At 36.9% G+C, this 17,163-nt stretch overlaps 1 long non-coding RNA gene across 1 annotated transcript in view; it reads right to left on the bottom strand.

Moving 5' to 3' along the window:
- LOC144340731 (uncharacterized) overlaps positions 1–17,163 on the bottom strand; it is a 53,625-nt gene that overhangs the window by 9,116 nt on the left and 27,346 nt on the right. The window lies entirely within an intron of this gene.

The raw sequence follows: 17,163 nt of genomic DNA, 5'->3' as shown, positions 1-17,163 counted from the left end.
CTGTGTGGGTGCATGTGTCTGTGTGGGCCTGTGTGTGTATTTCCCCAGTCCGCTCCATTCCCTGACCCTCCACAAATCTCTTCCTTTCACTTTTTTTTTTTTTTTTTTGAGACAGAGTCTTGCTCTCTCACCCAGGCTGGAGTGCAGTGGCTCAATCTCTGCTCACTGCAACCTCCCGGGTTCAAGTGATTCTCCTGCTTCAGCCTCATGAGTAGTTGGGACTACAGGTGCACACCACCACATCCCCACCAACTTGTAATTGTTTTTATTTTCTCTGTTAAAGAAATGCTTTATTAACACAAACACATACACCACAAACTATAAAGAACTAAAAGATTTAAATATCTCTGTCATAGTAATCAGGAGCTAATTCAGCATCCAGGGTTGGTGAAATGCTTGAAAGAGACTACAGTGGATTGGACTGTCATGGTGGAGACAGCATCTTCACAGGTGAAGGGGAACCCAGCTACAACAGCTTTTTAAATTCCCTCTCCTCTTCAAGGATCATAAGAGGCATTCCATGGAAAGGAATGTGCAATCTGTGCTCTTCAAGCAGGTGAAAACTCTCAAAATCCAATTATTCCTGTTCTCTGATGATATGATCTTATAACTAGAAAAATCTAAAGACTCCACCACAAAACTCTTAGATTTGATAAATGAATTCAGTCAATATCAGAATCTAAAATCAATGTACAAAAATCATTTGCATTTCTATACACTAATAATGATCTGGCTGACAACCAAATGAAGAAACCAATCCCATTTAGAATAGCTACAAAAAATTAAAATACCTAGAAGTATATTTAATCAAGGAGGTGAATCTCTATAAGGAAAACTACAAAACACTGATGAGAGAAATTGTAGTTGACAGAGAAAAATGAAAAAACATTCTATGCTCATGGATTAGAAGAATAAAAATCATAACGTGACCATACTTCCCAAAGTAATCTATGGATTCAATGCAATCCCTATCAAAATATCAATGTCATTTTTCACAGAATTAGAAAAAACAATTCTAAAATTCGTATGGAAGCAGAAAAAAAAAAAAAAAGCTGGAGACCTCACACTGCCTAAGTTCAAATTATACTGTAAGGATATAGTAATCAAAACAGCATGATACTATAACAACAGACACATAGATCAATGGAATAGAATAGAGAATCCAGAAATAAAGCCACACATTTACAGCCAACTGATCTTTGACAAAACCAACAAAAACATACACTGGAGAAAGGACACCTTTTTCAATAAAGTACTGGGAAATAAAAATTGAATCACCATTTGCAAAAGAATGAAACTAGACCCATATTTCTCACCAGGTATACAAGAATCAACTCAAGGTGGATTACATATTTAATTGTAAGACATGGAACTATGAAAATACTAGAAGGACACTAGAAATAAACTCTTGTAAACATTGGTCTAAGGAATAATTTATTACTAAGACCTCAAAAGCACAGGCAACAAGAACAAAAATAGACAAATGGGAGTTAATTAAATGAAAAAGTGTCTGCACAACAAAAGAAATAATCAACAGAGTAAACAGAGAACCTGTGGAATAAAATAAAATACTTGCAAACTATGCATCTGACAGGGGACTAATATCCAGAATTTAAAAGGAACTCAAGAACAGCAACCAAAACTAAATAATCCCATTAAAAATGGAGAAATGACATGAATAGACATTTTTAAAAAGAAGGCGAACAACCAACAGGCTTACTCAGAATGCCAATCATCAGAGAAATGCAAATCGAAAGCACAATGAGGCCTCAACTTATGTCAGTGAGAATGGCTATCAATAAAAAGACAAAAAGTAAAAGATGTTGGCAAGGATGTGGAGAATAGGAAACTCACATGCCATTGTTGGGAATGTAAACTGGTACAACCTCTATGGAAAAATCTATAAATATTTCTCAAAGAACTAAAAATAGAACTACCATAAGTTCTAACTACCATGTTTTTGGTAGTTTACCAAAAACATAAACTACCATAGCCAGCATAGATAGCCAGCAATCTTACTACTGACTATATCCCCAAAGGAAAATAAATCATTTTATCAAAAAGACATCTTAACCTGTATGTTTATTATTGTGCTATTCACAATTACAAAGACATGGATTCAACCTAAGTGTCTGTCAACATATGATTAGATAAAGAAAATGTTATATATATACATATATACGTACATATATACATATGCATATGTATACATGTATAGATCATGAATATGTACATGATTTATATGTATATGGATATATGGATATATACATATAGATACACACCTATATACATATATACAGAGATATATATATCATATATTGTCACTCACAAGTGAGGTTAAATAATGTGTACACATGGATGTAGAGTGTGGAGTGATAGATAATAGAGACTCTGAAGGATGAGGGGGAGGAGGGAGAGTGGATGATGAATTACTAAATGGGCATAATGTACATTAATCAAGTGAAGGATATACTAAAAACCCTGACTTCACCACTACACAAGGTATGCATGTAACAAAATTACACTTGTATCCTGAAGTTTATACTAAATAAATAAATAAAAAGTTGGGGCTAGTCACAATGGCTTACACCTGTAATCCCGGCACTTTAGGAGGCTGAGGTGGGTGGATCGCTGGAGCACAGGAGTTTGAGACCAGCTTGGGCAACAAGGCGAAACCCTGTCTCTACTAAAAATACAAAAAATTATCTGGGCTTGATGGTATGCATGCAGTCCTAGCTATTCGAGAGGCTAAAGTGGGAAAATCACCTGAGCCTAGGAAGTTAAAGTTGCAGTGAATTGTGATCACTCCACTGCACTCTAGCCTGGGCAATGGGAGTGAGACCCAGTGTAAAAAAAAAAAAAAAAAAAAAAAAAATTACCTACTGACTATTGCTTTTTTGGTGAGCCCAAGTGTTGAGAGAATCCACTTAAAAATGCTGTTTGTGCCTAATCATCTTTGCTTGGGCAGTTTGTGTCTCCAGTAAATTGTGTATCATAGTAAAAAGTACCTTCTAGCCATTCTCATGTATTTTTCATCATGTTTAGTGCAATACTGTAAACCTTGATCAGCACCATGGGATCCATAGAAAGTGCCAGTAGTAATGCTGGAAGTGCTCTCCAGAAGCAAAGCCATGACTTACAATAAATAGTTGAATTGCTTCATACATACTGTAGATTGAGGTCCATGACTGCGTTTACCCACCATTTCAAGATAAATGAGTCCAGCTTAAGGGCCACTGTGAAAAAAGAAAAGAAAATTTGTGAAGCCCTTGCTGCACTGTGCCATCAGGCACTAAAACCTTGCACTTTTTACAAAATAAATTTTTATCTCATATTCAAAATGCAGCTATTATGTGGGTGCAGGAAAGAAAGGCATACCTAGAGACCCTAATATGATATGAAAAATGAAGTCATTGTATGGCAACTTAAAGCAAAAGAAAGGTGAAGGATCTAAAGCTGGAGAATTTAATGCCAGTGAAGGATGGTTTGATAATTTTAGAAAAAGGTGACTTTAAAAATGTTAAGACAACAGAAGCAGCAGCTTCTTCTGACTAACAGGCAGCAGAGTTTTCAGACACCATTAAGAAAATCATGGAGGATAAAGGATATCTGCCTGAACTGGGTTTTAATGAAGACAACATTGCCCTATTCTGGAAAAATAAATGCCAAGAAGGACATTTATTACTAAGGAAGGGAAGTGAACACCAGGATTTAAGACAGAATGGGACAGGCTAACTCTACTCTTTTAAGCAAATGCGGTTGTGTTTATAATCAGGACTACTCTTATCTATAAAGCTACTAAATCATGAGCCTCCGAGGCAAAAGATAAACACCAGCCTCCAGTCCTTTGGTTGTACCTTGAAAAGGCCTGGACAATGAGAACTCTTTTTATGGATTGATTCTCTCCCTGAAGTTAGAAAGTACATTGCCAGTAAGACACTGCTTGTTAAAGTTCTTTTGATATTGAACAATGCCCCTGATCATTAAAAACCACATGAGCTCAATAATGAAGTCATCCAAGTGGTCTACTTGCTCCCAAATGTGTCTAATTTAGCCTCTAGATCAGGGGGCCATAAGGATCTCTGAAGCTCATTACACATGGTCCTCTATGGAAAGGATTGCCAACGCTATAGAGGAAAGAACTCTGAGAGAGAGAGAGAGAATATAATGAAAGTTTGAAAGGATACACCATCAAAGTTGCCATTGTTGTTGCAGAAGAATCCATAAAAGCCATCAAGCCCCAAACAATAAACTCCTGCTGGGAAAAACTGTGTCCAGATGTTGTGCATGACTTAACAGGATTTATAACAGAGCCAGTAAAGGAAATCGTGAAAGAGATTGTGGAGATGGCAAAAGAGGTTGCAGGGGGTGGGGTGAAGAGTTTCAAGATATGAGTCTCGGAGAAATTCAAGAGTGAATAAACACCACACCAGAAGAGCAAACAGATGATTCCCTGATAGACATGAATACTTCCAAACCAGTGCAGATGATGGGGAAGAAGATGTAAAAAAAAGAAGCAGCACTATAAAACAAGTTGACGTTAGATATCTAGCAGAATGGTTCTGATTATTCAAAACTACCTCTTTTACAGCACAGACCCTTCGATGATACTGGCACTAAATCTGAAGCAAATGATAAAAGGATTGGTGCCATACTGAAACATTTTTAGAAAAATGTCAGAGAGAAATTATGATCGTTTTCCATAAAGTGACACCATATACCTGCCTCCACTGCCTCCCCTTTCACCTCCTCCACATCTTCTACCCCTGCACCTCCTTTGTCCTCCACCTCCTCCTCAGCCTACTCAATGTGGAGGCAATGAGGATGAAGACCTTTATGATGATCCACTTTCACTAAATGAATAGTAAGTGTATTTTCTCTTTCTTATAACTTTCCTCAATAATATTTTATTTTCCCTAGCTTACTTTATTGTAAGAATACAGCATATAATACATATAGCATTCAAAATATGAGTTGACTGTTCATGTTATTGGTAAGGTTTTGGGTCAACAGTAGACTATTAGTAGTTAGGTTTTTGAGGAGTCAGAAGTTGCATGTGAATTCTTCACTGTGCAGGGGCCCCATACGGTACCTAACCCATTGTTGTTCAAGGGTCAACTGTATATTTGGCAAACTCATAGAATGTACAGCACTACAGACTTTGGGTGCTGATGGGATAATGTAGGGTTATCAGTGATCACAAATGTACCATACTGGTGCAGGATGGTGATAGCAGGGGAGGCTGTGCATGTGTGGGAATAGGGGGTATGGGAGAACCCTGTACTTTCTACTTGATTTTTCTGTGAACCTAAAACTGCTCTAAAAAATAAAATCTATTTTATTAAAAAAAGAGTAAAACATAGAGATCATTAAAGACAAGAGAAAAGTCATGTTAATTGAAAGAAATTGAGAGTGTTGAAAGAGGAGGGAATCTAGAATTTGGAAACTCTAGCACAACAAAATGCCTGCTAGACAGGTCTTCATATTCCAGGTGATACATAGGCACTAAGTGACCATAGTGCCCAGCAAGCTCTGACACTGGCTAAAGGGTTTTCAACCCGATCCTTTGAATAATTTTCTACTGTTTGATAGGTCTGTATCTCCAAATTTATAAGTGAAATCAATGAGTAAATTCTACGTGTATGTGTATAATTTTAAAATTGTTTTAAAAAATTGTATAAAATCAGGTAAATTCAATTTATTAGTTCTTACATGTATTAAATGATAAAAATCTATGCATATTTTATATTTTTATAATTGAACTGTTATTATTATTATTTCCTCATGTATAGATTCACCATGATAAAAATGACAAGATATAGATTTTTGGAAAAGCAATGGTTCTTACACCAGGAAGGCTTTTTCAAGCAGATTGCTGGGCCCCATCCCCAGAGTTTCTGATTCAGTAGGTCTGGGGGCGGGACCTAAGAAGTTGCATTTCTTTTTTTTTTTTTTTTTTTTTTTTTGAGACGGAGTCTCGCTCTGTCACCCAGGCTGGAGTGCGGTGGCCGGATCTCAGCTCACTGCAAGCTCCGCCTCCCGGGTTCACGCCATTCTCCTGCCTCAGCCTCCCGAGTAGCTGGGACTATAGGCGCCCCGCCACCTCGCCCGGCTAGTTTTTTGTATTTTTTAGTAGAGACGGGGTTTCACCGTGTTAGCCAGGATGGTCTCGATCTCCTGACCTCGTGATCCGCCCGTCTCGGCCTCCCAAAGTGCTGGGATTACAGGCGTGAGCCACCGCGCCCGGCCAGAAGTTGCATTTCTAATAACATGTTGCTGAAACTGCTGGTGCAAGATCTCACTTGAAACACTACTGACATGTAATTAGTGTTGAATAAAGTGATTTCTCATTCATGAGTTAATCTTTATCACAACCAATGCACATCATTATTTTCGTTTTATGCAAGTAGACTCTGAGCCTCAGAGGGTTAAATAGATGTCCCAAGATCACTCAAATAATGTGTCAAAAAGAACAAGAGGGAAGTCTTTTTTGTACCTACAGTTTTCTGGTATCCTTCCTTTGATATCTAGGATTATCTCTAATATTGCATTTGATTGTGCTTTATTTCAGAAGGTGGAGTTTTGGTCTACGTATTATTTCCTCTATTATTATTATTATTATTTTTTTTGAGACAGAGTCTTGCTCTGTCGCCCAGGCTGGGGTGCAGTGGCCGGATCTCAGCTCACTGCAAGCTCCGCCTCCCGGGTTCACGCCATTCTCCTGCCTCAGCCTCCCGAGTAGCTGGGACTACAGGCGCCCGCCACCTCACCCGGCTAGTTTTTTGTATTTTTTAGTAGAGACGGGGTTTCACCGTGTTAGCCAGGATGGTCTCGATCTCCTGACCTCGTGATCCGCCCGTCTCGGCCTCCCAAAGTGCTGGGATTACAGGCTTGAGCCACCGCGCCCGGCCTATTTCCTCCATTATTTACAGCAAGTGCTATATTCATGCCTGAGTCAGCATTTTTGTTACTTTTTCATTCATGTGTAAAACATTGTCTGTGAATGGAATAAAACATTTATAATAATAGACAGAATATAAATTTCAGAGACGGAGTGGGTAAAATTTTTATTACATGTTTTAGACACAGTGGTCCTTGGCCCTGTGTCATATGTTCAATTATTGCTACACTCTCTTTATAACTATGAACTTGAATTTCAGAGACTGAAGCAAAAGATATTTGGAAGAATGAAAGTGAATTAACATTTATTCAGGACCTACCTGAGATAGACACTTTATTAAGCCTATTATCTCACTTTTAATAAGGATAGAGGGAAATTAGAATACAGGAAGATATGAATATGCAGGCAAAATTAAAATATTATTTGTGACAAACTAAAACAAATTTTAAGTTTCAATATATAAAATATTGTCTATGAATGGAATAAAAGCCTTTATAACAATGGACAGATCCAAATTTCTAATATGCTATGATTCTGATTCAAATTAAGTACTGATGGATCCACACTTTCTGCAATATCACTTTGCAAAGCAAAATTATGCCAGTTGACTCCTGTCTTCAGAGTTTGAGAGTTCTATTTCTTCAAGTCTATAGTTTTAAAATTTTAAAATTATATGTATATTCATATTTATTTCCAGGCATTCTGCCTACTTTTGTTCTGGTCTTTCCATATTTTTTTTCTTTTTCTTTTTCCCTCCTTCACTGCTTGAGTCCAACACAAATGATTCCCTTTCAACGCACGGTTCTGCTCATTATTTAAGATGGAAATATGGCTAAAAAGGCATTTTTCTCATGCTATTTCTAGGATACCTCAAATTCAGCCTTGCTTCTAGTCCAATTCTGATGGAAAACCCAACCAACAGCTTCTGGAAAACCTAACCAGCATCTCCAGCAAAACAAGTTTATATTCCGTGGCCCATTTACCATCTACTCCAGTAAAAAACAAATTGGTTGGACTGTATTGCCATTATAAGTCTATTGTAGCAGCAAATTTTATGGAATAACTCAACCATAATTACAAAGAAAAACCAACATAGCAATAAAGCAATTTTAAAGAGTATTTCTTATTTAGCCCAGATTTTCTATTCTCGGAAAATGGTCATCCTAAACCCAAGAAGGGTCAGCACTGGCAGGAGACAAACAACACACTGCTGATGTGTTTCTTAAAAAGTCACCATCTTCACAGGAGGACTTGACTCCAGGCTGTAAAAATGTATTCTCAAATTTTATAAGAACAAAAATCTCTCCAGAGTGGTGAGAGTGTAGAATATGTTTTCACAAGATGGATCTTCCAGGAGTATAAATGGATGATTGCCCTTTGTATGCAAGGTTTCCACTTGCCTTAGGAAGGTTTGTAGTTTACATATAGACTCTGGAAACACAGGGATCACTATTAGAACAAGAACTTTAGTCTACAAATAGCATAGCTTATCCTCTGTTTGGTCTGGTGGGGCAGTGAGTGTGTTGGCACCTTTCTCTTTCATCATCTGCTCATCCGAAGTTCACGACTAATTGCTTAAAAAGTATGCAATCACCTTTTTAATGTATTTAATTTTCTTCTTTATTACTCTGACAACCTTTTATTAAATGCCTTTTTTGAGTACAGTTGACATTATAAAAATGTTTTTCATCATGATCCCATTGAGCCTTATGGCTGAAATTTCCTGGTCTATATTAACTTTTAAAATAAACTCACACTGCTTTCCCAATGAAATAGCCATTTCTTTTTGTTTTGACTTGGCATTCATCATATATTCAGTTTTCATATCCATTGTTTTTAATTTTTGCCTTTTAAAAAGTTCTAGCACAGAATTAACTGTGCTGAGATGTAAGGATATGTTTGTTCCAGCAGTATGAAAAATAAAACTAGACCTGTCTTTCAAAAGGGATACCAGTCTCAGATACTTCTTTAAAGCAATGCAAAAACAAACTATTATGACTCAGTCATGGGATTGCTGGATTGTCTGGCTTTGAATTCCTAGTTAGTCTCAGTTGCTTATTTTTTAAAAATGGGATTATATAAATTGCTATTCAAAGCATTATTTTGATTATTAAATGTGAAAATATTTGTTTTGAGCAAGCCCTCAATAAAGAATAACTCCATCGTGTACAAGTTACTTGGTTCAGTGGCGGTATTGTTTTAATTTATATTTTAAAATTCTATGGCAACAAGAATCACTCAGTATTGCCCTACTTTTCTTTTTATTTCTTTATTTCTCCAGACTTCTGATGTATTTCTGTCATGATGCAATTTGACAAGTAATTAATTTGTTGATGGCTAGGGAGGAAGGCAGTTTCCGAGCCCTCCCTGTATACACGGGTCTTTGGCAGAATTGGTCCCCACTTTGCTTTAAAGGGACAATAAAGGGAAAGCTGGGTCTTCACAACCAGGTATGAAAATATTAGGCGGTGGATTAATTTTGGTTCGTGTACGTTGGTGGGTAAGTGACACTGCCTATCCTCTCAGGGCATAGGATCCACCTATATAGAAATAATTGAGCAGCCCACCCAGTTTGTTGACCTAACCAGACTTTGAGAACAGGACTGAATTTTGTCCAATTTAGGGGACAATGAGTTTTTAGGCCATGAGAACATTTCAGAGTCCAAAAATGTTAAGGGAACTTTGCCATTATTCTGAGTCAATGTCCCATAAATGTATGGGCCATGTATTAGGAGGACGAAAGGACAGTGTGGTGATTGGAAAAGTAGAAAGAAGGTGTGTCCCTGTTTTTTCCCTCAAACCTCTTTGACTCTGCTGGCTCATCTCCTTTAGAGTCCTGTTCCTCTCCCAGAACATTAAACATGGGGATTTACAGGGTTCCTTCCTTACACCACTGCTCTTCTCACTAAACACACTCTGGAGTGATCTCATCTACTCTCAGAATCTTCATTACCACCTATATCTCCCTTTCAGATATTTCCCCTGACACTCACGTTCTTCATTCCAACTGCTGGTTGTATTATTTCTGTCAATGAGTTTCATGGGCTGTTCAATCTCAGTGCATGTCAAATTAAAATCTTCATGGTACCAACTCAGCAAACTCCCATCTCTGTAGATTCTGTGTTATCACTGTGCATCTGTTCCTCAACTTAGAATTATCTGTGGTTCCCTCCTCCCCTTCAGCTTCCACATTCATTAGGACTTGACAATTTTACTTTTTATTTCTTGAATCTGTGTCTTCTAGTCTATGTCCAACTTCCATGCATTATCTTTTTTTTTTTTTTTTGCTGTATTTACAGTAGCCTTCTAACTAGATCCATTCTCCACACAGCCACCAGAATGGTGGATATGAAATGTAAATCTTATTATGTTTCTTTCAGCCATAAGGAAAAGTTCAAATCCTTAGGGTGACATAAAAAGCCTTCCATGATCTGCTACTGACTGAACACTCATGGTCCATCCTGAGTGCTCCAGTTTTATGCAGCAGCTTCTGGGCCTCTGCACACAGCAAACTACTTTTCTGTGTCATTTGTTGTTCTTGCTATCTCCTTGAACTTTTGTGCCATTCCTTACCTCTCCACCTACATAAATCCTACAGCTTCTTTAAATCTTAGTTGAGATGATCACTTCCTCCAGGAGCCTTCATTGTATTGATTTGCCATTTAAGTTCTGTTATCCTTTGTCATAATTCGAGTTCTTTAGAAGCAACCTATCAGAGGAAAATTCATGGAAAAGTGTTAAGAAGCATTCCCTGGAAAAACCAAGTGGGAAATGAGGAAGCTGGACTAATAGGGAAAAGGAATCAGACAGATAAAATTGTGTTATCAGGCAAAATTCTACAGTAACTTTGGCTCAGTCTCACAGGGAAGCTCTGAAAAGAAAAACATGTAGGTCACATCTCAGAGTTGTCTTGATTGGCATAAAGGAGATGAAATAGTTATAGTTCTGCTTCCTGCAGTTATTGTTAAGGGCTACCCTCCAGGACAATGTAAATTCTCAGCCATTTGTGTAAACAGGTAAATGTGTACTGGCTTGTGTGAGTGAAAGCACATTTCACAAGAGTTGCACAATAATGGTAAAGAGGTCAAGGGAGTAAGACTGGAGCATCTGTTCCTGGATTCAATTCTTGATGGTTCTATAATATTGCTATGTCAAAAAAGTGAGGCTTATGTAGCTTATCAGAGCCTGAGAAAACATACTACAAAAGGGACTGTGGGGTATTTCAATAAGAGAGGATGGGGAGGGGCTTTTTATAGGGTTCAGGCTTGTGCTGAATGATTCTCAGGAGGGCTTAGGGAAGTGGCCACCAGGTTTCTGTTGATGCTGTTGAGGAGCAGCAGCAGTTCAGCAATTGGGTACCTCAATGATCTTTGTCTGAGAGGCAAAAGATTGCAGTAGGGCTGAGATGTCATTGGTGGGAAAGCAGCAGTTGACTCAGAAGATGTTAGTCATTTTATAGCTACGACGTGGACTTGGAGTTATACTGAAAACATTGTTTTCTATTGACCTTGCTAGGTATAATTGAAAACATTCTATTAGGAGAAGCACAGTTTAATTATGAGCAGGGTTTATTTTCACTTTCTCATCAATCATCACCATCATGAGTTAGTCCATAAATCCTACTATACAGGGAAGATTAAACAACCAACATACTACTCAGCTTCGGGGGTTTATGATTTAAAGCAATTTCCTCTCGAACAGAAATTCAGACAAGCTTGTAATATGTCTCAATTGATTTTTTGAGTGCTAAAACACTCCAATTTATATTAGGTGGTTACTATCAGGAGACTTTGGGCAAAAGGTTGGGACTGACAGTCAGGTTGATGTGGCAGTTTGATGCTCACTTAATACTCTACTACTCTGTGTGCTTGGAGATGGAAAGAAAGCAAATGAAACATTTCTTTTTTCCAGATGGGCCACATTTCCAAAGTTATTTTCACTGGCTTATTGAAGCTGAATGATCATTAAGGTCCCCGCACAAAACAGATACACTCAAATTGAGTAATCGGAAGAAAGTATAATACAGGGGTCAGTTGAAAAGATGTGGGCAAGGAAAACCATATGGGAAGTCAAGAACCCAGAACTAGTGGAGACTGTTATTCCTAGGCCCAAAGGAGTAAGGGAAGGAAGTGGTGATAGAATCTAGAGACAGAGCAGATTGTCTGGAAAAGGCAGCCTGACAGAAAAATGATCTTCATTCATGGGATAGAGCAAGCTGAGGTGGTCCTCCCTCCAAGGAGCCAGGGGCAAAAATGCTCAGGCTTTATTCTGCTTACTTCCCCCTATGTCTTACTGGTGCTCTCCACTGGCCAATACAACAGGAAACAAGAAGGCAAGGGGACTCTTTGAAAAGGTCCATTCGAATCAGCCTCCTGGAACACAGAGTAGGATGGATCAGGGTGGAAGTGGATCTGAAACGGTAGATGGAAGAAATCTGGCACAGCCCATCTAGAGTGATGATAGAATTTTCTCAGCTGTTATGGATCAGAGGTCTCTGAATCTGCCTTCATCTGAATTGTCATACTTACGTCAACAAAGAGGAGTATGAACCAAATCAGCCCATGGAAAAGTTGGCAGTGAATAACAAAGTTCTGGGATCTGTTGCCTTTGACTATAAACTGTTCTGAAGATTGCTGGAATAGCTTAAAGCTCATCAGATTGCTATATCTCTAATTATAGGTAAAATAGTAGACTTGCAAAAAAAAAAAGAAACATAGATTGTACTCATCTGTGAATATGATGACAAGAAATGTACCCATGCATTGCATCTAGTTATTTCAAGAATACATATTTGATTTTGGGCCATTTACAGTTGTTTATTAATATGCCAAGGGATTGCTCTGCAGGTAATTCAATTATGTCATGGCATGTGAATTTGCCTAAAGGTTTTCAACAAATCTTAACATATCTAAGTAGTGTCAAGATCTCTACAAAAAAGACACTTGTGCCCCACACATAGAATTTAGAGAGTGCTGTTTTGAGTTGAGAATTACTTGAATGAAAAACATACAAAGAAAAAGCACTTAGCAGTTTTCTCATAGGCAAATTTCATTGTTGAAGTCTCAGAAGTAGTTGAGAATAGCAGGAGGATGGTTGTTGGGGGGAGGGTAGGGAATGCCATTGTGAACAGCTATTCTGGAGATCAGTGGTAGGTAAATTAGGCAAAAGGATCTGGGAGAACACATCTACCTGGAGCGATGTTGTCTGCATCAATATCGACATCACCTCTTTCTCTAACCAGAGAGCAAAGGAGCAAAGGAGCAAAGATTATGCACATGAAAGAATGCTGATAAGCACGAAATGACTCAGGCGTAAGTCTCAGTAATGGAGGGAATTTCTTTGAAGTCTCAGAAGAAATACAGTTGCCAAATTTCTATAAAATGAGTAAAATTCAATTTCAAGGAAAGATTGAAATAATTCAGTTTAGAGAGGTCAAGAAGAGGGAGGAAAAATAAGTGTGACCAAAGCAAGCAATAATATGGAAACCGGAAAATAAATATTACTAAGAATTCAAGAATGTATCAGGCTTCTTTTTAGAAATATGTGGTGCATGAAATACATTATGGAGGCATGACCAAAGGATAGAAAAGCTTTCAACCATGTTAATCCATGTTAGCCTTTGAATGCCATGTGACCCGGGGCAAGTCTTTGCATCCATTTGGTGCCAGTTTTCTTATCTGTGAAGGCCACAGTTGGAATTGGTAATCTTGAGAGATTTTTTAAAATTCTTATTTTCATTTTTTACCCTGTAGTCCATGTGGTCAGTAAACATTTTTCTAATGGTAAATATATATTACACTAAATAACCCTGTTTCCTGCCAAAGACTCTAATCTTTATTGATTTATTTAATTACATATAACTCACAAAGAGGAAGTTTGTAAGTGCACAAATCTCAAGTGGAGAGATCAGTGAATTTTTACGTGCATCTGTCTAATCACCACCCGAATCAAGACAAAATGTTTCTAGCACCTCAGAAGGTTTTCCTGTGCCCCTTCCTAGTCAATACCCTCTTGTCTAGTAGTCATCTAGTCTGACTTCTATTTTATTTTATTTATTTATGTATTTATTTTTGAGACAGAGTTTTGCCCTGTTGCCCAGGCAACAGTGGTGATCTTGGCTTACTGCAACCTCTGCCTCCCAGATTCAAGCATTTCTCCTGCCTCAGGCTCTTGAGTAGCTGGGATTACAGGCATGTGCCACCAAGCCTGGTTAATTTTTGTATTTTTGGTAGAGACAGGGTTTCGCCATATTGGCCAGGCTGGTCTCAAACTCCTGACCTTGAGTGATATGCCAGCCTGGGCTTCCCAAAGTGCTGGGATTATAGGTATGAGCCACCCTGCCTGGCCTGACTTCTATTTTAGTAGTTGATTAATTTTATTTGCCTGTTCTTGAATTTTATATACATAAATCACAAAGTATTCAAACACAGTATTCTCTAACTTAGTTGTTAGTGTTATTCAAAATAGATAACCTTTAAGTGTAATTGGTATTAATAATCTTATTATGATGTTGTATAACTTTATGTGCTCTTTACATTTTATACAACTAAGGTGATCTACTCTAATTTTTATTTATTGTACAGCTAATTGTGTGGTTTTCTTTCAGATGGGAATAGTCTCCATTCTCAAATACAACTGTCTAATTATCACTCAAATGTCAAAATCCATTTCAAGTCTACTGCCTCTGGAAAATCTTTTTCTAACTATTTCAGTCCACGTCACTGCCCTGTTTTCTTATCTCTATGTTGTTCTTAGTCTATATTATTTACCATGGATATTAATTATATAGTACTTTATATTTTATCTGTTCCACATATTTGTGGTATCTTCTGTCTAAAAAATTGCATGTGCCAATGAAAAGGCAGTTTCATCTGTTATTTTTTAAAATCCTAGAATAGTAAAAATACCACAGAATAGAAATGGTTGACAATATGTGTGTGTGTGTGTGTGTGTGTGTGTGTGTGTCTGTGTCTGTGTCTGTGTCTGTGTCTTTCTTTCCATTGTATAGTCACTGTATGAAAATGTGAGCACTGGAGTCAAACAGCCTGAGCTTGGATTGAAGCTACCATTTATAAGCAGTGGATTTATGGGTAAGTTACCTGACTATTTTAAGCTTTGATTTGCCATCTGTAAAATGGAGGTCATGGCAAAATTTAACAAACACGTAAAGTGCTCAGGACTTTTTGTCTTAATGAGGCATTTAGTCTTATTATACTCTGTTCCAAAATCACCCTTTATATGTGGTTCTGTCACATTTTCATGAACATGACTCTGGTCTTAGAACTGAGCTAGTGAATTGTGTTTAAGTGCTTGTCTCTCGAAAAATTGTCTTAGAGTGATATATTTCAGATGATCAGTTAAAGAAATAACTCTTTTTCCTACTTTTAGGCCTGTATCAGTTGGTTTTAATACAAGCTACTAACAGGAATTGCCACTACCTTCTGATGTAACATTTACTAACCTCCTGTTAGGTTCCAGATTGGGGTGTGTGCATATGTGTGTGTTTTGGGGGAATGGCATTAGGTTTTTAGTAGATGAAATATGTAATGTGTAACTAGTTAATGGAAATGACCTGAAATATTCCTACTTGAATTTCTAGAATAGTTTTTTCTAAAAGGATTCTTCAGTGAAATTTTTGAAACAAATAAAATTAGAAGTAAAATATTATTAAAATAGTGTAAAATATGTCTTTTTTAAGTGACTTTTAGCCATAGACTTAAGGAAATGAGATATTTATTTGTATTCAAAACTCTATTGCGACTATAATTTGGTTAAAGAACTCCTAGAGGTATATTAATCCAACATATGTTAGAAAATAATGGAAAGCTATTCTTTTGAGGACTGCGATTCAAATGATTTCCAGTCTTGTCTTCATGTATTCTATGTAAATATTGACCATTTAAAGTTAAGCCTTGAAATGCAGGGAGGATGGAGCATGCCATCACGTACTGTTGTGGTTACACTACAGGGTAACAAGCCCGTGCCACAGATCTTCTCCTGCATCAGCCTTCTGTTCAAGTCAACATATCATTAAAAAGAAGATCCCCCAAAACAGCAAAAAATTTTTCATGGACTCCAAGATGAATGTAGCTTTCTTACCATATTAGAACTAATTGAATTCTAACATAATACCCTGTTTCTCTCATCTGTTCCAATTCGTGGGTATTTACATAGCAATTTTGGTCATATTTTGGTAATGATGTAGATTTATGGAGGCTCATAATAGATGACTCATACAAAATCTTTTTTTTTCATTTCTGGAATCCTCTTGGCATGACTTCCAAAACTCAGCCACTAATAGAACATAAATATAGAGTGGCTATGTTTCTATTTCTAGAAAAAAGTGTAGTAAACTATAGTACTTAAGACATGGGGGTGGTTGGATTTGGGTATTTCCAAATCAGCAAAACATACTCATTTGCAACTTTTAAGGGTCATTTTCATTCTGAGTTTATCTTGGTGTTTTGTAATAACATGGCTGACTTTGGCAATTCCATTTATATACACATTCTATATTTTTTCTTTAATTTTTTCCTACTTATTCTTGGAGAAACTCAATTGGGTTCTAAGAACATTTTGGGAAATTTGGAAGTTTAGTGCAAATATATAAAACTTTTAAATATCCTTTTTGTTAAAAGGATTTATTTATTTATCCTGCTGACAAAATTTTAGCACTTGCTGTTTAGTATGTTTGCTAGGTAATATGGTATTAAAATTGGAGTTGAGTTTCATTTTGATATCTTGCAATGAAAATAAAACTTTTAAGTAAAAGGAAGATCAGTTTCAATGTGTGAAATAATACAGAAAGAAAGGAACGTATTAACTTAAATATGTAAGTTCAAATTTGCCATTAAAATGTTTATTCTTAATTTTTTTATCTAAACCTGAAAACAACCATGAATCAGATTCTTTCATTTTTGGAAATGGAAGAAAACTTGCTTTTTTAAAAACTGAGATTTATAATCCCTTCAATATTCACCAAATGCTTAAAACTGAGAGCCTGCTATATGCCAGATGCGTTAAGACCCAAGGATTCAGTGGTAAGCAAAACAGATGTAGACACTGCCCTGGCCTCCTGGAGCATACAAAAGAGAGTCACACATTTTCTTCATGACTTTTTTATCTTGCAATGCAATTTATACATTAATTATATGTAAACGACTATTCGATATAATACTATATACTGAATTCTTAATCATATCACTTACATGATGATGATTCAAGTATATAGTTAATGAAAATATTATGCTTAGTCCTTATCA

Source organism: Macaca mulatta, chromosome 4 (assembly GCF_049350105.2).
Source record: "Macaca mulatta isolate MMU2019108-1 chromosome 4, T2T-MMU8v2.0, whole genome shotgun sequence".
Classification (NCBI taxonomy): domain Eukaryota; kingdom Metazoa; phylum Chordata; class Mammalia; order Primates; family Cercopithecidae; genus Macaca; species Macaca mulatta.
This window is presented reverse-complemented; position numbering and strand designations above follow the sequence as displayed.